The sequence below is a fragment of the Photinus pyralis genome, unplaced genomic scaffold, assembly GCF_008802855.1.
Source record: "Photinus pyralis isolate 1611_PpyrPB1 unplaced genomic scaffold, Ppyr1.3 Ppyr1.4_LG4, whole genome shotgun sequence".
NCBI lineage: Eukaryota > Metazoa > Arthropoda > Insecta > Coleoptera > Lampyridae > Photinus > Photinus pyralis.
The window spans coordinates 2,851,302-2,877,564 of record NW_022170511.1 but is presented as its reverse complement, the minus strand read 5'-3'; the positions used below and the strand labels follow the sequence as shown (position 1 = coordinate 2,877,564).

Sequence of the window (26,263 nt, the reverse complement as noted above, 5' to 3'; positions counted from 1 at the left end):
GAGTCAGTATTACCCTGAAAAATAAAACGAATGACGAATTCTGTCTGTTAGAAGTTAGAAGTCGAACTGTCATTAGTTGTCAGTTTCAAAGATCCAAGCGTGAAATCGTTTAATTTATTTATATTTTTAAAATGTTGTGCCGTTTTATGTTTTTCTATGTGTGTATATCTTCAAACACAGCGCCATCTACTACTTTCTTATAATGAATGTAGTATAGATAATACGATCGACCCCCTTTTGTTTGATCACCGAAAAGTTGATCTACACTTAAACGTTAATTAAGAGATAACCCTTTCAGCGTACGATTAAACTACGCGATCTCGAATTTATTCTAACCTGATCTCTACGATGGCCAAAGACGGGATCTCTCCAAAATTCTCTCTAGATTAATCTGTACCTACCCTTTTGTTTTATAAAACACCCACGAAATGGCGCCGAGAAATTCAATTAGGCATCTTTAAACGAATTAATCCAATTCGTTTCTGCCCCGTGAGTTACCAGGGGCATAACTCAAAATCAAGAACTACGAACTTTAGATTTACTAAAATTTTGGAATGACCCGCCTTATAATGGAAAGCCCATAAACTTTCTACTAACCCTGTGGAAATTCAAGGCAAAAAAGCCTTGCCCATTTTCACACAAGTGAAAAATATGCAATGCATAGATTTGTGTGCTAGAATAAATTTTGGCTGTGGCTGTGGCTGTGTGTTTATTCGGACCCTTTAACGGTCCAGGTAGATGTATGATGCTTAATTATGATGAATTTGTTGATCCGTACCCAAAGTTGGTTTCAGGTGTTTTCGAAATTTATTTAAGCAATTCTTTTTGGAACTTAAAGAATTTGATCGTGGCCGTTATTTGCCATAAAATTTGGAATTTGGAATGCGGGGATTCAAATGTGTTATTGGAAAATTTAAGAGAGCTAGTGTTTATGGTTCATGTTGGCCGGGCCATTGCACACAGCATTATTACGTGCTCGCATAGCCGCGCCCTTGGCGAGACTGAAAATGTTCCCCACACCTGGAAGTTTGGGGATATTAAGTACCCCCCCTCCCAATAAAACCGCGGGATCTGGAGGTCCCCGAAAATTTTACACAATTAAGTTGAAGGTTCCTAAGATATTCGAAAAAACGGCAATTAATCATATTGGTTTTTATTTTTTTTTCTGGCCCTGTTTGAAAAGATATCAAAAAATAAATAACACTTCCTCATTGGAACTTTTTCTCTATAATGCCCACAGATTTTCACTGCGACGTTTCGTATTTGAGAAACCATCACCATCTTCATATTTTTATATGGACCGGACAAAAAGTACATACTGAATCGAGTAGCATTTTTTATTACGAAAATAATGATGTATGGCCCAATATAGGATTCTATATTAGGTATGCAATTTACAGGAACCATCAATGGATTATTTTGACATTTTATGAACGCCTACTAGGTACACTAAAATGTGAAAAATTTAGTAACAAGCCTTTTTTCTGACTTCAATAATAAACAATTTTTAAAAAACTGAGAATGTATGTCCTAATTTTATTGATGGTATTTAAGGGTTGATATTGTGTAGCCAGATTCAATCAAATAGAGGAATTGCCCGCCCCGTAAATTGGACTTCCAGTGCCACATTACTTTGCGTAAAACGAAAGGCTACATTTAATAGATAGGTATTTTCATCAAAATTGACTTATATTATGTTAGTTCTATTGATGGCATTTAAAGGTGGATGTTTGTAAATCTTCCCTTACTGTTGTCTTTTTTCTGCGACACTTGTATCTCTTATTTCCGATTGATCAGATCCGACCTCATAATCTACAGTTTAAAGAATGGATTCCAAACTGATACCTAAACAAATTAATATTATTACATTTCTGTCTCTGTAAAAAAAACGATCGACATGCATTACTTTAATTTATTTTATCAAAGAAACTGATATAAAAATCAAAAAACAGTTTTGAAAGTAGAGTGATTTGGTGAAATGATATATACCTTTTGTAGTCAAATGTAGAAATTTTGGAAATTTTTCGGGCACAAAGGTACCATTTCATATACACTTTTTAAGAAAAAGGCCAAAATCTATAGCCGCCTTCTGGCGGATAACAATAACCTCAATTTAATAATGTAGTGCTACTGCTGAAATCCAAGTTTCTGAACACCTTGAAGCACCTGTAGTATTTTGGTGAGTAAATTTCATCCTTCCTCAAACTACATTAATCAGAAAAAAACGGAACGTCTATTCAATATGACTGGGGCCATTTTTACCTTAATAGAAAATTTTCATTTTCGCAAATAGTCGGCCCTGTGATGTATCAGACACGTGCAGATTATCTGTCAAAGACGTTATTTTGTGGTATTTAGTATGGGTAAAATAACGTTTTCTATAGATGACCTGCACGTTAAGTTTAACGTTAGTGATACATTACACAGCTTATTATAGGAATGTCAAAAATGGAAGGTAGGTGTGTCTGAAATCCAACACAATGCAAACAAGTAAATTTGATTTTTTGAAAATAATACTTTTCGTACTATTGCATGTGTTCCATAATTTTCTTGGTAATATGGCTATCATTTAACCATTAATCATAATCAAATGTGAGCATAAATCATTTTGTAGAAAAAGCGTACAGATTTTCAATTTTTTTACCATTTTTCCTTTTCGTATTCGTTTGCACCATACAAATCCATTTAGGGCCATGTTAAAAAAGAAGGGAAGACGGATGAAAATCATTTTGAACTCGTTCGGATAAGTGTCTATTTCATTTTTTTAACTTTAGCGCTGATATACATTTAAGTTCAGGTCATGTCATATAAACGATAAGGTTTCAGGGATTTCATCTGTAGATAAAACTGGATTAATTCTATAGTTTTAATAATTTATTTAATACTAAAGTAAATTAATTTTTTTAATTAACCTCCGTAGCCAAATGGAAAGTGATTTTTCTTGGCCAACTTAATCAACGAGGTCTGTCTGAAACAAAGAAAAATTTATTACAATTTTTATTTCACCCAATATTATCCTTTTTTAGTACCCCCCCTCGCGCATATTAGTCATAAATGGTGGTGTAACTTACATACTCTCCTACATTTTCCCTCGACTATTTGGTACCCATCATGACACGGTACGTTTATAATTCTCGCCCTTTCAAAGGGTGGTGTGGTGTTATCAGTTGAAACTATTTCACTCCGATTTATCATGACGCTTGACCTCGCCGATGATAACAAAACAACAAAAATGATAATCAACTTAAGCATATTATCCATAATACATTGAAGTTTAACCAATAAGTAATAACTTCCCAACACTCGCACGCGAGTTGCGGGTTGATAAGCTAGTGCGCGACCTGTCAATTCTTAGCAAGGGAGTTGTATAAGGAATCTGACATCAGTTACGTAAATATTGGGAAAATTACTTCATTAATATCTTTCGTATTTCCATCAGAATGTGTACTAAAATTTTGAGTCAATATTTGTTTTATATTCGCTGTTCTTGGGATTAAGTGCGTCAAACTATGTAGGTTATAGGTGAGGTACCCGTTACCTACTTCCGTAGTTTATGAAGGCGTCACATTCCAATCGCAAATATGAACAATTACCAAGTACCTACGTATACACAGTAAGTATACGGAAGTAATTTTCAACTTCCGAAATGTCATTCCTTTGAACCCAGGACGGATTTTTGGACTGAATTTCCACCAACCAAAAGTTTTTCCACAAATATAACATAGTTCAAATTAGAAAAAATTAGAATAACACGCGTATCTCAAATAATAGTCACACAATCCAAGATTTCTAAATGCGAACTGACTCAATACCTCCATGCACCCCTATAGGGTGTATTCCTAACAGCGATTATAACTATTTCAAGATACGAAATTCTACGGTTTCAGAAACTGAGCGACAGTAACGAAAGTTAAGAATCAATCAAATAGAAGAATAATGAATGCCCGACTATCCCTAAACTGGACTTTCATTCTCGCATCTATTTTGCATTTATTATTTTTACAAAAATGCATGTAACAATTTTATTGGCACTATTTAATTTCTAGATTAAGTCTCAACTAATTGGAAAAATAGTTATTGCTCGACAAGCCCTTAAATCGATGCCGGAATCTGGGTTTCCTATAAATTTTTAAAATGATTCCGAAGTGATATAAGAAAAACTATAGCATCTTAAAAATCAAAGAATTTGGAAACAAAGGTCTTCAAAAACATTTTTTCTTTATTTTGAAAGTCGACTACAAACTTTGATAGTATACCTATATGATTTTAATTTATTTACATAAACGCTCTTGAACGTACCCGGCGTTACATCCCAGAAAAGTCAAACATCGAATAGGAAAAGCTTCTCTTTTTAGGCAAAGAATAAGATTCAGAGGAGACCTATACTGCAAAACATTCTTATCTCTCGTAAACAGATAAAAGGTGAGAATAAATAGCTCACCGTGAACGTCTGTTGAAGTATTTAACCTTAAAACATCTTTCGACATTTTCCGTTGACCATACGATAGCCATCGAAACATGGCACTTTAAGTGACGAAAGAGCTCTAAAACAGAAATATAGCGAATGAAGCACTGCAAGCCTCGGTGTTGTTGTACATACGTTTTGGATGTTAATAGCACGACGTAAATTAACATGATTAAAAGTAAGTGTCTTAGGGCCATCGTTATTAATTTTCTCTTGCACTTGCACTACCTTATTCCCAGGAAATTCTAACTACACAGTTGCCATGAGACTATCCCTTCACGATTTCATGAGTGATTAAGACGGTATTTCAGTGTGTCACAATTAGATTACATGAGAGATAAGATTTATACGTTGAATTAACGTTTTTTGCGCCTAAATGTGAACCAGCCAACTTACCTCATCGTCTTTGTAAACTTTTCGACACTTTCCATTTATGAGCTCATAGCCTTCCTTGCACGGAACCTGAATGATCGACCTGTTTCGGGTAATATTTGTTGGAGAAACGACATTTACGGTTGCCGGTACAGCGAAATCATGTGCATCGATTTTGGTTATTAAGAGCAACACTACTGCAACTGCCAGCAAGATTTTGCAAACCATGATTGGGCACAAATTTAGAAAAAACGTTACTTTATATTGGTAATTGCTAAACTGTAAATGCTATAGGTGAGATAATGTGCTGACGTTTATACATCATACATATGACAAGGAAAATTCTAGAATGACGTAGTTCTTGATTGCGATTAGATTAGCCTATTTTACCTATTGTGGATCTCTTTAACATGGAATCTGCATAAAAGCGGTAGGTATAATTAATGTGTCGATTGTATCGGTTGTATCTATGCTAGACGCCAATTGAAGCTGGGGTGATCCGAAGAAAGGCGTTCATGTGAACAACTGTGATATTTCAAATGATTCATGTTTAAATCGCGCTCATTAAAGTGACCAATAAAAAAGTAAAATTAAAGCTATAGGAGTGAAAATATCTAACGTTTCCTAAGTTAATGTTTTATGAGAAATAATTTTGTTGGAATATGAATCAAATCGACTCTCATTCGTCGGTTGATTTGGCAAGTAGTTAGCAGTTTCCTCAAATAAGATGGCTATTCACTTTTAATCAGATCAGTCCAGTCACGATATGACTACAAAGTAAATGAAACCTGCGATATTGTGACCATTTACGTGTAAATCCCACGACTCTAGTATTAGAAGGCGATTGGAAAGTATTTTAAAAAGGGAATCAAATTGGCCGAAGCATTTCAAAATTTGCTACGGATTTCCCAAATATTTCCAATATTACACAGGTTGAACACATTTCAATTTATGGCATATTTTCAAAACCACCTACACTGTGACGTATACCCCTGCCGTAGAGGCAACTTATCATACATAGCTAAAATTTCTTTGAGTTTCTCGCCTGTCCTATAGAGTGTACCGCTTCTGCTTTTCTGACCAGCACGTGCTCTAGACGTGTGTTCCGTTGTTTTTCTAATAATTTATTAATTATATAATCGAAATTATCGGAAATTCACAAATGTTTATGTGATACGTTATTGAACTTTTTGTTTAGTTAGCTACGCCTTCATCGAAGGTAAATTTCGTCTTCAAAATAATTTCCTTAACTGTAAATTCGTTATTCTCTTTTCAAGGTGTTTATGGCTAAAGCGTTTACATTTGGTTTTACGTCATCATTCGCTGCTGTGTCACTTTTAACTTTCAACGTATAAATTGTTACCCGAAGTCAGAGAAGAGCATCTACATTTCCCGTGAATCATCGTTAAGAATTATCCCTCATGCAGATAAGAGCTTGTGAACCATTCTAAATGGCAACAAGAGCCTTTCCAGTACCTGCGTCGTTTCCGTTTGATATTTTGCAGCTGCATTAAGAGTGCGACATCTTACACTGCACTCCCCCTCTTCCACTCCCACTGCACTCTCACCCAGTAAATAAATTTCTTGAGACGGCCGATCAGGTGTAGGTAGATTTCTTTCCGAAATATTGTTGTTCCAAGATGGCGGAATTGCCTGATTCACGAACTTGACCGAGATATTTACGAGTTACCCCAACCCTTAAAGTTTGGTCGAAATCGGTTTGTAATTACGAAAGTTAGAGTGATTCTTGGAAGTGATCTATATATAAAGATAAACTTATAAACATATATACTTAAACCTATAAATATACTGGGACCATTACAATAGGTAGATAGAAATCTATACTTACCTAAAAGACATAAATACCTCGCACAAGTACAACTTGGTAGAGAAATGTCAAATGTTGCATACTGTAACTTCATCATTTTTTGTTCTTTGACAAAACCAACGTAATGATGATCAATTTTCAAAATCTCTGCTTTTAAATTAATATAAAAATAATTAGAGCAGCCATTGACAATTCGATTGCAATTTCTTGCCTAGTATCTCGATCACTTTCAAAGGTTGATTTATACGTTCGATGTATACTCTTGCAGATGCCATGTTTATTTAAATTGGCGTCATTTTCATTAAATTGTGATTTTTCACAAAGGAAAAGTGGACGGTACATTTTAATGTTATTTATCTTACAAATATCTCCAATTAAGAACAGTTTTTCCACCATAACTGCTGTTATTCGCTAATTTTTGTATTAGTTAACTGCTATGGCACTATAATTATGAATGTTTATATAAATACCTCTGTATAGCGCAACACAATTCGGGTGTCCTTAAACTGATCGTAACATTTAGGCATGCTGAACACCAAAAATTCTTTAATTTAGTGTTCATGATAAACTAGATATCCTTAACTGGTGGTTTATGTAGTCCAACATCTTTTTGTAGCACCGGAACCATACAAAAACTGTTTATTCCAATCAAACAATGCTTTTTTTCTGATTTCTGAAACTGAGAGAGTGTTAATTTGCATGGTGTGCTTACTTAAACTTCGAAGTCTCTATAGATACTCCGTTCACTTGCTTGAGTTTCTACTTGAACTAATGTTAGCAATGCATCGATAGCTTGTAGTTCCTCATTTGTTGGTGTAAGCATAAACAGTTTCAATCGCTTCTTACTTGTTAAATAATCTTGCTACATATCTTGCCTTTCGTCTCGATTTGATGGTTCTTTTTACGCATTGAATCTTTCAATGGATTGGATACATTTTCATAGCAATAGCATTTAATATTCCTCCTTTTGCAAACAATCAATATGCAACATTAATGATTTAACTTGCCTAGAAATTTTAACGAAATGTAATCAGTACAATCATAAATTCACTAACGGTCTTCGCATATTTTCCAAAGCATTGTCTATTTACAGTTTCCTACCCAGCTTTGTTTGTTTCCCTACCGTCTCATTTTTATTGGGAAATTTATGGAACGTTGTGTTCGGCGTTCTTCGCTTAAAAGATTTACACCCTGTCGCACAATAAAATGTATTTGCCATAACCAACACATTAGCTTTGAATTAGGTATCTTCCACAAGCACAAATTTTACACATCATTTTCAACCTAATTGAGTACAAATTATGACCGTATACAAACTTCGCAATGCAATAACTACACGAGGTCCATATGGAAAGTCTTCGAAATAAATTTCGTTAAGCATATATATTTACTAATTCAACTACTGTAAATTAGTCTAGTTCATATTGCTGTGTTTATTATTTTATTAGTTCAATTTGGTCATTTATCTCGTACCAGAATTCGTTGTCCTTATCACGGTTTCCAAGATATTATACCTCAAATTAGCATGCCTCCTACTTTTCTAATGCGCTATGATCGAAATACATGTCCCTTCACACCGCTTCCCTTTGTTTTCGCGTTTGGCCAACGTAGAAGATATTTAAATCAAGTAGTAGTAGTAAATGACCATCCAAATGAGAGAAAACGAGCATTACCAACATGCTATCGTAATGAAGGGTAGTTTCGGCTATCTTGAGGTAAGATATTGGTTAAGGTTAAGGAGTGGAAGCAGCTTTTGGGCCAAATTGTGTAGTTTGCATGAGAATTAAATTAATTAATTAATTCTTTTGTTTTCATGGCGATCAAATTGTTGCTTTGGAACTTCCTTGCCAGATGATGTAGGTACCAACTTATAACTAGTTTTCTATTACATTTTGACTAAATACCCATAAATCCAGTTTTCAAAAAAGTGCGTGGGAAACAACAGAAGTCTTACAGCCTGTAAGCCGAAACAGACGAGAAAGTGTCCGTTCTAATAGTTATTTAAATTTTAACAATATAATGGGTTAGCAAGGGAATAAGGTATGTTGCTCATTAATTTAAAAGGTCATTTGTTTCCGAAACACGCTCCCGAAAATGGAACAATTACGTATTATAATGGAAACATCATAGAAAACCATAGTGTGTGGTACGTCATTTAAATCAGGTAGGTATAAAATTTTGCCGTAATTATAGCTAAATATATTTACAAAAATGGTAACTAATAATTCCAAACCCTTTCAACAAATACAAAACGTTAAAATACAATTAAGTTTATTAATTTCAAGTTATATGTCTATATAATGTTTCACTACACCCCAAGTGCTATAAACTCCATCCATCATCATGTATCTGCAACAAAAAGGAAAGATTAGGATCAACTGTAAATTTATAATTAGCAATTCCAAGGAATTAAATTTTTCACGCGTACATCAAGAGAAAATTATCCGGCAACGACCGTTTACTACTTGATATCCTTTTTTGCAAGGAGCTGAAATAATTGATCTAGTCGAATTCGCCAATGAGGTTTCCACCGAGGTCGCCTCAGAATTTGCTTCATCCGTAATTTCCATAGGTACCACGTACATGGAACAAACTAGCGAAAGTAGTAAAACGGACTTTATCATTGCGACCGTGCTCTAAGGCTCAAAGTCTCAGTTGCAAATGAAACAAGTTGATAAACTTCATATAAACAAATGTTGTAATTATTATTATCAGTGCCGTAACACAAACTTACTCCATCAGGTGTATACCCTTCTGCATCTTCCGCGAATCAATTCATAGCCATTTTGACATTTTGTGTGAATCAAGGCGGAGTAAGACGCGTCAAAACTCGCTTTGCGAAATCCCTCAAGCCGTCCGATAGCATTTGTTTCACCCCCTCGGCTTAAACTGTCGCAAAGCAAAGAATGCAAACCCGAGAGCAGAAGAATTGTTATTAACCAAGTCAACATGTTTACGAACAGTAATTCTGTAGCACGCGAAATAGACTAATTCGAAGACTTGCACAACGCATGTCGAAAAGGTTATCAGAAAAAAAATCCCTTGCGCACTCTTTAATGGAATAATCGGAATGCATACATTATGAGAAGAAATAATTGTATCCTAAATTAATGACTACTACTTACACAGATACATTTTTCTACACTTTCCGCGAACAACTTTGTACCCCTTCTGACAAGGGGCGTTAATAATGGAACCGGCCACAATTTTCTCTGTACTAGTAATTACACCACTGTCGCATGCTCTATTAGTTTGACAAGAGGTCGAGATGAAGAAGCACAACAGGATAATAACATTCGTATAATGACTAACACCCATTTCAGATAGGAGCTACATTTTAATAAACTACGCAACCGTCCGTCGGTTTTGCTAAAATTATCTCGCTTATAAAGCGTAGGTTACTAATGTCCCCATTGATTTTATCTTGACGATAGGATGAAAGTCTAAGATAAAGTGGACGTTCCTGGTTATTTAAAGTTACACGCATTCAGTTTTAAGTGTCACCTGGTATTTGGCATACCAATGCATGCCCTTAATCTTCAGACTAAAGATGGTTGTCATTCCGAGGTGCATCCGTGGGGGCCACAAAATACAGGATGTCCAACAACTAGCGAAATGCATTACCTATCATATTTGATGCGAATACAATTCTGAAAATGTGTACATAGCGGTGGTTATGAAAGTGATATGCATTACTCCTCTCCTGAGGAATCATGTATTAATTTTTTTCAGAATTTCTATTACTGGCTTCTGAGATGAACTGGCGTGTTTTGTACTTTGGAACACACTGTATGGTTGACGTATTATACACAATCCCCTACTTTTTAGCAAATAACACTCGAAGAAACTAATACAGGGCGTTAAATATAAGTTTGTTAAAAAATCGGGTGGTAGAGGAGATTAAAACAAGGACTTTTTCAAAATAAACCGAGTGTCCAACGTGTTTCGTTTGGAAGCCACCCTCCAAAAAGTGGTAAAATCTCTTTTTAATTTTTTCCTCGGCAGCTATAAGTGTTACAAAGGCCGGTGACACGTCTTTGAATAGGTTTTGGGGGTATACCTTTTCCGATTTTGTAATTTTTTGTTCAAATGCATACCAAGAAAGAGCGCACACTTAAATGGGACTCTGATTTCGACGAAATTTTGTATCTGGTGGTTTTTGAACATGAAAATCACGAACCCGAAATTATTCTACTCCAATTATTGACCAGACAACGAAAATGGAAAGAGTTCCACGAAATTTGTTGCTAAGTTGTGCTGCGTGGAACCTCCAACCGAAGAAAACGCTATGAACAGAAAATAATTACATCAAAGTTTAAAAAATAAATGACAAAGTAGGTACTTTTTACTACAATAGATGGGTTTGCCTACTGATGACCATAGTAAACCTCAAAAAAGGAGAGCACATGTGGTAGAGACCTAAAACCAAAATGAAAGTAGGTGGGGGGAGATACGAGTTGTGTTTTTAAGGAAATAAAAAGAAAGATATTAAGGTGGGGGATGATAAAGATTAATCCGATCCACCTTGGCATAATTATGTTACAATTTCGGAGAAGTAAACAATCAATATCGCTAGGTCAATCAGGGGAGTGTGCCGTTTAGGTTGACATAATGCCGACAATAAGGGTATGCCTTCCTGGGGTGCGCATAAATAGCGTGATTTTTGTCCAATTTTTAAGCAACAAGTGAGTAATGAGTTTATTGCGTTTTTACCAAAATCAATTAACGAATGCTGATAAGGGGACGCTATCAAAGTTACACTAAATTAAATGAGGTAAGCAACGCACGGGTGTGCAGGTTAAATAAGGGAATACATGCATTTTCTGTAGACGTAACAGTCAGTTGCGTATTTGATTTTCAAATACTATTTTTCCGGCGGTCGGCCTATGTTTTTGAAGGTTTTGTCGAAAGTAAGACAAGATAGAAGAAAGTTTGTGTACACGGTTGTGCGTTTTACATTAAAATAGTTCTGTGAAAAGTGTGTTATTAATTTATTAATGTACCTGTATCTATCATCTTTGTCATTGTCAAATAATAAACGAAGGCATATATTTCGGGTCCGTTAACTTGGCCCCCCCCACCGAGAGATTTGATGATCGTATTATTTTAAAATGAATGCGCTCGTTATGCACTCATATGCGCCACCGATAATAACTCTTGCGCCATTATCGTTTTTTAGAAATCCTAAAAAACATTGGGGGGGGGGGGGCAAGAAAACGTAGCCCCCCCCGCCACCGTACCTGTAATAACTCTTGCGCCGGAATCGTTATTTATACCGATAATAACAAAAAACATTTGGGGGGGGGGGGGAAGTGAACGTAGCCCCCCCCAGTACGTATTTTGCCGCTTGTAACTAGGTCACCTGATCCATTTGGTTATGCGCTCAATTGCGCCACTTCAATTAAAGCTTGCGCCATTAAGGTTAAGGCGTGACAAATTTTCAAAAAGTGGGGTGCCAACTTAACGTTTTTTAAAGTTACTTTTTTTAAACATCTTTTCATACGAAATGGTACTCTCTGGTATGCGCTGAAATGCGCCGTAAAAAGATATCTTTGCGCCATTCTTGTTTTTTGGTTATCCTTAAATATATTTGGGAGGGGCCAAGTGAACGGAACCCCCATAACGCATTTTGCTACCGGTATTTGTGCCACTCAATACATCTGGTTATGCACTCAATTGCGCCGCTTGAATTAAATCTAGCGCCATTACGGTTAAGCCATAAAAAAATTTTAAAAAGTAGGGGGGGGGGGGCTAACTTAACGTTTTCAAAAGTTACGTTTTTTAACATATTTCTTCTAGTACAACGTACCTTTTATCATGCGCTAAAATGCGCCGTAAACAAAACTCTTTGCGCCATTATAGTGTTTCAGAAACACTATATAGTATACAGTGTCCAAGATAAGGATGTCTATCATGGGAATCTCGGAAACCATAAAAGATACGACGACGGTCAAATTAGCGAAAAGCTGTGCAATGAAAGAGTTATTATCACACTTTAAAGTAAACCAGAAAATGCCGATTACTTTCGAAGATATACCAGAAAAACCGAAATTTGCGCCGATTCCGTTTTAATTTTTTTCATGTTATTTGAGCAGGTATAAAAAATAAAAAAAACACTTTCTCGTGGCCACTTTTTGAGCTCTACAAGACACCGTGAAGAGATTTTCAATGCAACGTCTCGATTCAGAGAAATCATCATCAACTTACTTGAATTAAAGCTTGCGCTATTAAGGTTAAGCCGTGACAAATTTTCAAAAAGTGGGGGGGGGGCAACTTGACGTTTTTGATGATTTGCCAATCGTCATTATGGGTTATTAACCATTCTCATTTAGGTAATGACCAGGAAAATTATGCATGGAGTACAATGCGGTGTATTATATCCTAACCAAATAAGATACGTTTCAAAGAGACGTCAAAAAGTAATAGATATCATTACAAAACCAAGCTAAAGTTGCACAACTAAGCGCATAATTAGAACATAACTTCACCGCATAACCATACACACTGTTTTCAAAAAAACGAACACGGGGATCTCCGAAACCATAAAAGATATGACGATGGTCAAACTAGGAAAAAATTGCGCAATGAAGAGCTGTTATGATGCTTCAAGATAACCAGATTCTCATACTTCCGCACCCGCGCACAACGTCCTAATTGTGCGAAAATACCTATCGCAAACATTTTTCATTTTGCAGGAAATTTGTTTGTAAAGTTGATGATGATTTCTCTGAAACGAGACGTTGCATTGAAAATCTCTTCACGGCGTCTTCTAGAGCTCAAAAGGTGACCACGAGAAAGTGTTTTTTTTATTTTTTATACCTGTTCAAATATCAAAAAAATTAAAACGAAATCGGCGCAAATTTCGGTTTTTCTGGTATATCTTCGAAAGTAATCGGCATTTTCTGGTTTACTTTAAAGTGTGATAATAACTCTCTCATTGCACAGCTTTTCGCTAATTTGACCGTCGTCGTATCTTTTATGGTTTCCGAGATTCCCATGATAGACACCCTTATCTTGGACACTGTATGCTATATAGTGTTTCTGAAACACTATAATGGCGCAAAGATTTTTGTTTACGGGGCATTTTAGCGCATGATAAAAGGTACGTTGTAGTAGAAAAAATATGTTAAAAAACGTAACTTTTGAAAACGTTAAGTTAGCCCCCCCCCCTACTTTTTAAAATTTTTTTATGACTTAACCGTAATGGCGCTAGCTTTAATTCAAGTGGCGCAATTGAGCGCATAACCATATGTATCGAGTGGCACAAATACCGGTAGCAAAATGCGTTATGGGGGTTCCGTTCATTTGGCCCCTCCCAAATATATTTAAGGATAACCAAAAAACAAGAATGGCGCAAAGATATATTTTTACGGCGCATTTTAGCGCATACCTGGGAGTACAATTTCGTATGAACAGATGTTGAAAAAAAGTAACTTTAAAAAACGTTTAGTTGCCCCCCCCCCCACTTTTTGAAAATTTGTCACGCCTTAACCTTAATGGCGCAAGCTTTAATTGAAGTGGCGCAATTGAGCGCATAACCAAATGTATCAGGTGACCTAGTTACAAGCGACAAAATACGTACTGGGGGGCGGGGGGGGGCTACGTTCACTTGGCCCCCCCAAATGTTTTTTAGGATTTCTAAAAAACGATAATGGCGCAAGAGTTATTATCGGTGGCGCATATGAGCGCATAACGAGCGCATTCATTTTAAAATAATACGACTATCAAATCTCTCGGTGGGGGGGACCCATATATTTCTTATGTCGCATCTCGTACTATACATTTCGATCCAGCTGGAGTAACCTTCTACACAGCAAAGTTTTGGTATCATTCATATCAAGTGAGCATTTTGACATATTAGGGCCCAAAACACCAAAAATATTATTACTTTCATTATGTTGGCATTAATGATAATAAAGCTTGAAGAAAATAATATTTGAGACGCAACACGCTTTGATCAATGATAACGATAATTCCTTCATAAAACTATTGCTTAATTACAGCGACCTATTTGAACTGTAGTCTTAACTTACTTCTTATCTAAGCGGGTAAGACCACGTTTTGTAATTGGAAGGCGACTTACCTGTACGCCTTGCCGATTTTCCCACCGCTAACAATGAACCAATGACCAAGTGTTAAATTAGTCTCAATAATGATATTTTCATCGATTAGGTACAAAGAAATCCAATTAATCCAATCTAAACGCTTGCGTTCCCTAGTAATTCCTTGCGCTATACAAAAAGATAATTGTCACCAAATGGATAGGTAAACATAATCTTCACAAAACGCTTCAAGAAAACTACCCACTATTTCTACTTGATCAGACGAGAACTTACATGCTATGAAATAACCTTTCGGCACCTTTTTCTAACCATCCGAGTACCATCCGGGCAAGCAGGAACAATTAAATCGTCGGCCCTCATGATCTCGGTAGCATTTTGAACTTCATCAGTTCCGGTGGATTCGGAACTGCAAATGATCAACGAACTCGCAACGATAATACAAACTAGTAATAACGATTTCATTGTAACTATTGAAATGAGATTCGAAAGTTGCCTCTACAACAGATATTACTTATCAAGAAATAAAGTTAAGTAATTCGCATATTGAAATGTTTTCATTATTTTGGTGTAACGATATCTTCAAAAAACATTACTGTGGCCTATTTGAACTACATTTCAAACGTTCGGCTTGCTGATTTTGCCACCGCTAACCATGAACAATGGTGACCATGTTTTAATTTAGTCTCAGTGATGATGAACAGGTATTTCCTATGTATTCTGTTTTTTTTTAGATTTCAGTTACTATTGGCCGATAAATCGGTTACAAAAAAGTCCAATCATTCTGATCTAAACTTGTTTGGAGAAGCCAAACTGGACAGAATGGATGGAAAAGCGTAATCTCCAGAAAAAGCTTCAAGAAAACTACTCACTATTTTCACTTGATCAGACGAGGCCTTACATGCTATGAAATAATCTTTCGGCATTTTTTTTAACCATCCGCTGACCAGCCGGACAAGCAGGAGCAATTAAATCGTGGTCGAAGTCAATAACCCCAATGCCCTCGGTAGCATTTAATTTCATCAGTTCCTGTAGGTATATTCGGAATTGCAAAAGATCAACAAACTCGCAGCGATAATACAAACGGTTAACGGTTTCATTGTAAGTACTGAAGTGAGGTTCAAATGTTGTGCATACTTATCAAGAAATATAGATAATAATTCTCAATCATTAGTCCATTTCAGTAGTCAATATCTAATCATTATAGTTATTCCAAAAAAAAAATTGGTCATACAAGGGAATCGGTACATATATTCAAGATAAAAAGTCGTGCTCAAGCCGACATTTTGGAAAATGGCGGCCAAAATACCGTTTTTTTGGTTTTATTACTATGCTTTTTTCTTTTCATTATTGTCAATTATTACAATTATATATTCAAATATCTCTTCCATAACTTACTTCAAGAGCAAATAATTATTTGAGACAAACTACTGGTTTTAGAAGGTCTGTACAGTGTACCAAGTCAACCAAGTGTTATAAGGAAATGTTTAATATGAATGTTACAAGTAGGTAAATAAAAATCCATCTAAAACAAAATTGCTTTGAAATCTGCGGAAAGGAAATTGGTGATAGTCAGGCGCATTTCATACATAAAATGTTCTCAAATAACAACAATCAAGAATATAAAATATAATATATTAACAATGTCGTCTTCGTTTTCCTCGATATTTTTATTGCTATATGCCCAAATTTTTGAATTTTGAATAATTCAATAACGATCAACCAACAAACGTCAAAATGTAACTAACAAACACCAACAAACGATCAACAAACGATTGCAATAAAAATATTTGAAAATTCAAAAAGTGGGATGCTAACTATACCACCAAATTTTTAATTTTGAATAATTCAATAACGATCAACCAACAAACATGAAAATGTAACTAACAAACGCTAACAAACGACCAATAAACGATTGCAATAAACATATTTTGAAAATTCAAAAAGTGGGGGACTAACTATATACGCCCAAATTTTGAATTTTGAATAATTCATCAACGAACAACCAAAAAACGTCAAAATGTAGCTAACAAACACTAACAAACGACCAACAACAAATGATTGCAATAAAAATATTTTGAAAATTCAAAAAGTGGGGGGCTAACTTGACACCGGTCATAGATTTACATCACAAAAAAGAAATTAGTGCAACTGTAATTTAAACAAACCTGCAGTAGCATGTTTTTTTTTAATAGGTAGAGAGTGGTCAATAATCACTCACCCAACCTCCTGTCAGAATTTAATTTTCCTACATTTTGATCCAGCTTGTCGGTAACCTTCAACACAGAGAGGTTGAATGATCGACTGCCTTACGGACGTATTCCTTATTTCTATTGGAGTTGCGGTATCGTTCACAACGGATGAGCATTTTGACATATTACGGGCCAAAACAAACAACAAAATAATTACTATTACTTTCATTCTGTACGCATCAGTGAGGACGTGGAATTAATTAAATCTGACTTGAAGAAAACAATTTTTGAAGCGCAACACGCTTGGATATGTGGAAATAACAGTGATAACGATAATTCCTTCATAAACAAGTGCTAATTACTGCGACCTATTTGAACTGCAGTTCCAATGTGATCTAAACGAACAACACCACATTATTAAATTCAAAGGCTCGCTGGTGTTTCACTCCAGAATTGAACCAAAGCACCGGCAATGGTGACCAAGTTTCAAAACTAGTCCCAATAATGAGGAATATTTGCTAAGATTTTTGTATTTTTTTACATTCCAGATGCCATTGACAACGCGAAAAACTATACTCACTATTTTCACTTGATCAGACGAGAACTTACATGTTATGTCTTAATCGTTCGGCATTTCTTTCTAACCATCCGCTTACCATCCGGGCAAACAGGAGTAATTAAAATTTCGGAGAAGTCAGGAGTTCCAACACTCTCGGTAGCATTTTTAATTCCATTAGATCCGGTAGAGTCAGAATTGCAAAAGATCAACAAGCTCGCAGCGATAATGCAAACCAGTAATAACCGTTTCATTGTAAGTACTGGAATTAGGTTCGAAAGTTGTCTCTAACAAAATATTACTTATCAAGAAATAAGATAATTACTCGAGGCTAGGGAATGCAATACCGGGATTGCGGGATTTCGAAATACCGAGATCCCGCAGCATTTTTGCGAGATTAATCCCGCACATAAATGGAGCGGGATCCCGCGGGATTTGCGGGATTGAGGAATTTGTCGACCTAGGGGACGACTCTGTTTACTTTGTTAATTAAACTGATAACGGCGAATTATTTTTTAAATAATTGTTAAACTTTTTTCGTTAAAAATGTACTATGATTTTTGAGGCACTTTAGAAGACTTTTTGTGCTTTACAGGTAAGGTTTTTCGAGGGTTTTTTTGAGTTCTAAGTTAGGCCGAAGGTACTTTTTTGTTAAATATTGTGATAATTAGCGATTTATTTTAATACAGAAGTTAACCGCACAGAATTGTTTATTTGCCAATTTATTTATTTATTTATTTATTTAACGGAAATACCATTTTTACAAAGAAATACAAAACATAAAATCATATAACAAAATGTAATAACAAAACGAAGTGTGACTATAAATCAAAATTACTGATAAACTTAACAAAAAATAATTCAAATAAAAATCAAGTGCATTTTAATTGAAAAAAAATAAATAAGAGTGGTAAATTTCATTGTTTCTAATAACCCTTAAATAAACACCTACGTAAAAAAGAAGACAAACTTAAATTATACTGTTAACCGTTGTGTAACATCAGTTTCCTTCGGAATTCGATAAACGTAGTACCAAAAAAGTTAATATTAGTACATAGTACATTTGCGGAATTGCACATTCTTACTAGAGGAGAGTATTGTCCGTACATTGTTCTGTGGAAGGGAACATGGAATAATTGTATATTACGTAAAATTCTGGAGGGAACGTTTAAACATATGTTTGACAATAAGTATGGGCAATCTATATCAGAGTTAACTAATTTAAATAAAATGTCACCATCTGCAAACTTCCTACGGGTACTTAAGGATTGTAAATTCAAAATACACTGTATTTCTTTATAAGAAAAATCGTTACTATGTATTGCTATCTTTGATTTAAATGCCGCATATCTAAGAAACTTGTGTTGAATGGACTTAATGCTATGGATGTACTTATCAAAATGTGGGGACCAAACAGGAGAGCAGTACCTACTCAACATTGCTCCTTACTATCGAGCAGTACAACGACCTGTATCGTCTGTATGTGTGTAAAATGGGCCGTAGTGCGCTTCAGGAAACCAAGTTTTTGTAGAGCCTTCGAAGTTAAGTTATTAATGTGCTGATGAAACCTTAGGGCCGGGTCAAGAGTAACACCGAGGTCAACAATTGTTGAAACTGAACACAAAGAGACATTACCTATCATATAATTGAACAGATATGGCCTAGAGATTCGATGAAAACGCATCACACAGCATTTAGAAAAGTTGAGGCACATATCATTGTTGTGGCACCACCGTAGGACTTCATTTAGAGAAAATTGGAGCGTTATGGCATCTGAAGGGGACCTTACAATTGAATAAAACTTAAAGTCATCTGCAAATAGTAAAAATTTTGAATTTCTACAACAACTAGAAATATCATTAATAAATATATTATTTAAAGTTTTGCGAGATCCCGCAAATTCCGGGATCCCGCGGGATTAACATCGAACAATCCCGCAAATACCGGGATTGAGATTTTGCTGCGGGATTGCATTCCCTACTAGAAACCAATTTCGAAAGAAAATTCAAAGGGCTGTAACTTTTGAACTAGTAGCCCAATCTTGGAACTGTTTGAAATTATGGATTCTACAGGCCACATTCTATAAGAAAATTTCTTTTCCGGGTCGATCTGAGACAATTTTTTTTCGGGGCTCAAAAAAAGGCAGTGTATAACCTTCCTTTTTTACCAAAAATCGACTACACCAAAATTTCTCGGGAAAACACTTTTCTTATTAATTTTGGTGCGTAGAATCCAAAACAATTCGTACTTTTTCGATCAGACTTCTCAATCAAAAGTTATAGACTAGAAACCAATTTCGAAAGAAAATTCAAAGGCCTGTAACTTTTGAAATAGTAGCCCAATCTTGGAACTGTTTGAAATTATGGATTCTACAGGCCACATTCTATAAGAAAATTTTTTTTCCGGGTCGATCTGAGACAATTTTTTTGTCGGGGCTCAAAAAAAGGCAGTGTATAACCTTCCTTTTTTACCAAAAATCGACTGCACCAAAATTTCTCGGGAAAACACTTTCTTATTAATTTTGGTGCGTAGAATCCAAAACAATTCGTACTTTTTCGATCAGACTTCTCAATCAAAAGTTATAGACTAGAAACCAATTTCGAAAGAAAATTCAAAGGGCTGTAACTTTTGAACTAGTAGCCCAATCTTGGAACTGTTTGAAATTAAGGATTCTACAGGCCACATTCTATTAGAAAAATTTTTTTCCCGGTCGATCTGAGACAATTTTTTTTGAGGGCCTCAAAAAAGGCCTCGAAAAAGGCAGTGTACCTATAACCTTCCTTTTTTACCAAAAATCGACTGCATTTCTCGGGAAAACACTTTTTTTTATTAATTTTGATGCGTAGAATCCAAAACAATTCGTACTTTTTCGATCAGACTTCTCAATAAAAAGTTATAGACTAGAAACTAAGGAATGCAATACCGGGATTGCAGGATCCCGAAATACCGGGATTCCGCAGCATTTTTGCGAGATTAATCCCGCACATAGATGGAGCGGGATCCCGCGGGATTTGCGGGACTGAGGAATTTGTCGACCAAGGGGACGACTCTGTTTACTTTGTTAATGAAACTGATAACGGCGAATTATTTTTTAAATAATTGTTAAACTTTTTTCGTTAAAAATGTACTATGATTTTTGTGGCACTTTTGTGCTTTACAGGTAAGGTTTTTTTGATTTCTAAGTTAGGCCGAAGGTACTTTTTTATTAAATATTGTGATAATTAGCGATTTATTTTAATACAGAAGTTAACCGCACAGAATTGCTTATTTGCCAATTTATTTAAAGTTGCGAAATCCCGCAAATACCGGGATCCCGCGGGATTAACATCTAACAATCCCGCAAATACCGGGATTGAGATTTTGCTGCGGGATTGCATTCCCTACTCGACGCTGATATTGGGCCTTCTAAATACGGTCTACCACAACCAACTGCTCGTTTTCGTGAAGAAGACGATTAAATGAAAATGTTATCCCTTGAGAACAACCTCTGTCCCCAAAAATAAAGATTAAGTCGGGAAGATGAATGTTAAAGATCATAAAGCGAAGGAAAATGAGCTGGTTGGACATATACTAAGAAAGAACTATTTGTTGAAGGAAGTAATCGCGGGAACTATTCAGGGAGAAAAGAAAAGAGGAAGAAGAAAAAGGGAATTGGTGAACGATGTAACGAGTGGTTTTATTTCGCGCCAAATTTCATTAAAAAATTCGAAATTTCTTGTCATGATAGTGCAGGTCACCCTGCATATTTCATTATTTGTTCCAGTTAGAAATTTTGTGTTTGGGCATTTCGGTTCGCTCAAGACTATGGTCCGATAGATTTAATTTCGCTCAGATTTAATTTCGTCGTGGGAAGATTGCAAAGTTGATTGACGTCATCATGAGTAATGCGAATTTTGTCGTTCGTTTATCACCCAAGGCGCCGTCTAGACCGAGAATAGGAGCGGATATAGCACCGAGCCATCAAGGGATAAGGGGTCTTCATTTCGTCAGCAGAAAACCGTGAGATCAGCTTATTCAGCAGTTCCTGGAGGTTGACGACGAAGTTAGAGTGGGTTAAGTCTTCTTTATCTAAACCAATGGGAGAATTTCTAGCGGGAGCCATTTTTGTTTTATGGTAATTTGGGTGTGGTTTTTTCATTTCAATTCTGAAGAAGGGGATCGTTTTTGGAAAGACTCGCGTTTAGTACGTTGAGCGGTCAACACGTACTTTGAGTAATCGCGTTTTAGAAGAGACTCGCGTCTAGTACGTCGAGGGGTCAACACGTACTTTGAGTGATCGCGTTTTAGAAGAGACTCGCGGTTAGTACGTCGAGGGGTCGACACGTACTTGGAGTGATCGCGTTTTAGAAGAGACTCGCGGTTAGTACGTCGAGGGGTCGACACGTACTTTGAGTGATCGTTTTTTTACAGAAGACTCTCGGCTAGTACGTCGAGGGGTCAACACGTACTTTGAGTGATCGTGTTTTAGAAGAGACTCGCGGTTAGTACGTCGAGGGGTCGACACGTACTTTGAGTGATCGCGTTTTAGAAGAGACTCGCGTCTAGTACGTCAAGCGGTCAACACGTACCTTGAGCGATCGTGTTATTTACTTTTCGCGTTGATTTTTTTGCGAAGAAGACCCAGGTTCCAATCAGGTGATATTTTGGCGAACCCTTGAGCTTCACCCCAGTTTACTTTGGATGCAGTGAATCGCGTTAGGATACGTTGTGATTTCTCGAGGATATATAATTCAACGTGCTGCCCTAGTCCTCAAGGCGCCGATATTCGGGATCCGCCCCAGGTGGAATTTCCTACTAGTGCCGTACGGTCATTTGTCGAAGTAGCGCTGCGTTTTGGAGAGATATTTGCCCCAAGAAGAGCTGGTGAAATAATAAGTCGAACCACCCAAGAACAAATCGCGGTTTACCGTCGGATAGTGATCATAAAAATTTGTGTTCTGCCGTGCCGCTAACTCAAAAATCCGTCTCTCGCAGGCGAATCAAAGTCAATAAACTCTAAGAGCCGGTGGAAGGAAAATAGTAGGGGTCACTGTTTAAATTAAATACACCTGCTGTGTAGAAACTTTGGCAACTAGCCGTCTCCCACTCGCCACGCGAAGGATTTCCTGGACTAAGCTTCCGTTCAAACACTAAACTTTGCTTTCGTTCCGAGGAAGGATAGGCACCGTGGATTTTGTTTCCGTGTGTTAATTTCAAGCCACCCTCTAGGAAGTCACAGAGACCTAAGTGTCAGGTTTCATCACATCCACCCTGTACCAGAGGAAAGAGCAGTTCACAAGATCGGCTGTACAAATGTTGTAAAGGTTAGTCTAATTAAATTTGTAACATTCTGTAAAATTCCACTTTTTGGTAATGAAGCTATAGTAAAAATTTTGATTTGATTGTTTATTAAAGTCCAATGAACGATTACCAAAGAGTAGGATAAATTTTTGTGTTTATTTAAATAAGTCCCAGCACACGCTGGAGTAAAAAACGATTACCTGTTGTTGAAATTTTCAAACTGTAGAGGATGGCCACTCCTTGAGTTAATTAGTCTCACCTGGTAGGATTTTTTATTTAGTTTAGTTGTCATTATTAAACTATTTTTTTACAAGGAGGAGAGAAGAACTGCTAGATCCCTGTAATTTGTTTGTATCTCTAATATCATTTCAATATATTATCTATTTGGTTTCAATGTGCCTATGTCTTTAACGAAGAACGAGGGGAAGGAAAGAGAGGAGTAGGAGTTGCGTCAGGAGACTGGTAGGCGGCAGGTTAAGGTTTGTTACGCAGTTTCAAAAGAGTTAAAAGCCCACCGATTTGAGTTAGCCGAAGCATTTATTTTTATCGATTGAGCAGCCTGAGAAGAAGACGGTTTGCCTTGCCGGGCGGAACCGATGGTAATTTTCAAGCCCAGAAGGAACCCCCGTAGCAACGACGGGAGAAGCAGGATATGAACGAGAGAGTATAATGAGAGAGCAATCATGGACCTGCATTAGCAGAAGACTAGTTATGGTGATGATGACTTACAAGAAAGTTTCTCCATTCCTATTAGATCTCTGTTAAATTAAAATTTAACCAAGTTCCGTACTTACTACTGGTGAATCTTCCGGCAGCGTTTATTAACCTTTTGATATCCTTCTGGACAAGCGGGATCGATAATCCCATACGCGACAGAGGTCATCTGTGTATTGTTGTAATCGGAAATCTTATTATCATCACCTTCAGAATATTCCGCGACGCAAAAAATAATTAAGCACACTGTAACACAAACTATGAACGTTTTCATCTTGGGTTCGGCAGGTGATACTAACTCTCATGGCCTCGTGCATTAAACAACAACTCGAATCGATGTACAATGACGCAATATGGTTTTTACGTGTAATAACATTGCTTAATTCGTTTACCTTGATTATCGTTATAGAAGCAGAAATTGATATATTATTTTGGATTTTCGTTCTTACGTTTAATCATTCTGCTAACCTTTATTCTTGAAATTGTATCTTCGGTAAGGTTACTTTTGAAGGTGGTTTACTGTTTATACTGATTTTACTGATTTGACCCTATTAATTGGTTCCTCGAATTGAAGTTACAGATTCAACAGTTTATGTTAATGGGAATTGTTAAGGCTAAGTACAAAAGTGGAGCTAATGTTCTATTCCCTTTTGGACATGAAGCGGTTACTGAAGAACAACTATGTCAGATCTACGTAAAAAACACCGAAGGGGCAGTTACTTCAAGGAATCAGGAAACGGAAGGGGTTGATGAATATGTTTTATGCGCAATTGAAACTCCTTGCTCTTTAAATTAAGATTTGGGGAGCCAGTGACCAATTTTAGGTAGCCATCTCAAAAGTCATGAAAATTCACACAGTAAATCCCTTAGGGACCTACTGAATATTAAAGGGCTGTGAAGGAGCCTAGGCTAGAGAATGACCCTCTGAAGTCGAAAGAGTTAAGGCTAAAAAGTGGAGATAAGAGAAACACAAAATAAAAGGAAAGTGATGTTTACCCAAGACTGATTACGTGCGTGGGTTGATAGAACACAAAAACATCCTGAGGGCGAAGACATATTGATAAGAAAACACACGAAAATGGTAGGTGGTAGAGGTAATGACGTACGATCGATCGAAGATGAATCAATAAGTGATACCGCCCTCATTAATTAAACTGCAAATTCATGAAATAAAGTATCACGAAAATTTGAATTGAACTAGAGAATATGAACAACGCCTTTTAAAAACTTCCTTCCTTCTGAATTCTTTGCTTTTGAAATCTATTATTTTAGTTAAACCTTTAGGAAGTAATTAGTCTCCATCAGTGACAACCCTGGTGACAACTAAAATGTAACATTTTTTGCCAAAAACTTTCTCTACGAGTTATTTACCCTGTTTTGTCTTTGTGCTTGTTACAGTTAACAAAAAACACAAAATTTTTATTAATTTAGAAGTTAAATTTTTATACAAGGAGGGATCTGTAAATTTTGTTAGGTTGCGATTGGTGTTGATGATAATCGGTTTGTGGATATACTTGTACGAAAAAGTTGAAAAAATTAACTTGTTTTTTACAAAAGGAATTTTTAATAAGAATCGCAGTAAAAACAGTACCTATCCTATTAAATTGTATAGGTACGTAATTCAGATACCTGACTTATTTTGTAATTTTTATCTCATTGCATTGCAATAATAGTTATTTTTTATTATACAAGACGATAACGGGATATTTTAACCATATAGTGAAAGATGTTAATTTACGAGTGACGCAGCCACGAGTGAATTAACTTTCACGAGATGGTTAGTTTCCCTCTATCGTCGTGTATAATACAAAACTTTATTTTATAGCAGAAGCCATACAAATCATTGTAAAGCTTCTGTAAATTTTGAATTTAATTTAGAGACGTCAAAAATAGCAAGCTTAGGTTCTGCCGTCTCGATCGTTTCCATAGAAACAGAATTGTCATTAGTTTATATCGTGCATTTGAAATAAGAATGACAGATCATATTAGAATGCACAGTCATCTGTTTCACTTTACCTACCCTTACGGTTAAGGTGATCACTTTATCTATCCTTACGGTTAAAGAACGGCTTAGCCTACTCATTCACATCTATTAAAATATAAATTTAACATATGCTATACAATAAATTAATTTAAGTAGGTACCTAATTACTTACGTCTCATAGATAAACCTTCCTACAGTATTTGTTGACTTTAATTTGCCCTTCTGGACATTTGGGATCAATAAGAACATTCATAGGTAATCCTTCGTGGTTGTTCTGCAGATAACTCTCGTTGCCATCATGACAACAGCCCCAATTGTACAACAAAATCAAGCATGCAATTACGAACATTAGGCAGGGCTTCATGTTGAATACTGACAATGCGTCTGTTATTGCGCAACTGTGACCTTGTTCATCATTTATCGGTCCGGTGAAAAGTTGCTAGTGAAGTTTTTTTATAAGGGAAGGGGAAATTTTTGAAAAAATTGAATCAATTGCGTACTCAGTAGTATTACTTACGGTTTAAGTCATGATTTTCAAACATCTTGCATTAACCTTACGCTCCCCCGGTTGACAGGCCGGATTGACAAGTGATTTGGGTGATGGTTCTCCTACTAGGTCACGCAATTGCTTAATGCGTTCGAGAATATCCTCATCATTTTCTTCACAGGAAGCCGAATTGTAAAGCAATATAAGGCAGGCCATAACAAAAAGTAGGAACAGTTTCATAGCGAATTCGAGAAGAAAATACTCATAAATTGAGCGCCGTCTGCACTGAATATAAACACAGGTCAAAAGTACAATGACGCTAGTG

General features: G+C 36.2%; 1 long non-coding RNA gene across 2 annotated transcripts; it reads right to left on the bottom strand.

Moving 5' to 3' along the window:
- Positions 1–1,137: 1,137 nt before the first annotated feature.
- On the bottom strand, positions 1,138–26,263 carry LOC116168930. Of its 2 annotated transcripts, none has more exons than XR_004144875.1 (4): positions 25,969–26,263; positions 4,862–9,014; positions 2,645–2,968; positions 1,138–1,845 (listed from the first exon to the last, which is right to left on the bottom strand). It is a non-coding gene; the product is annotated as an uncharacterized LOC116168930 (long non-coding RNA). The 2 variants fall into 2 exon arrangements; XR_004144876.1 differs by lacking the exon at positions 25,969–26,263 and adding an exon at positions 25,624–25,960.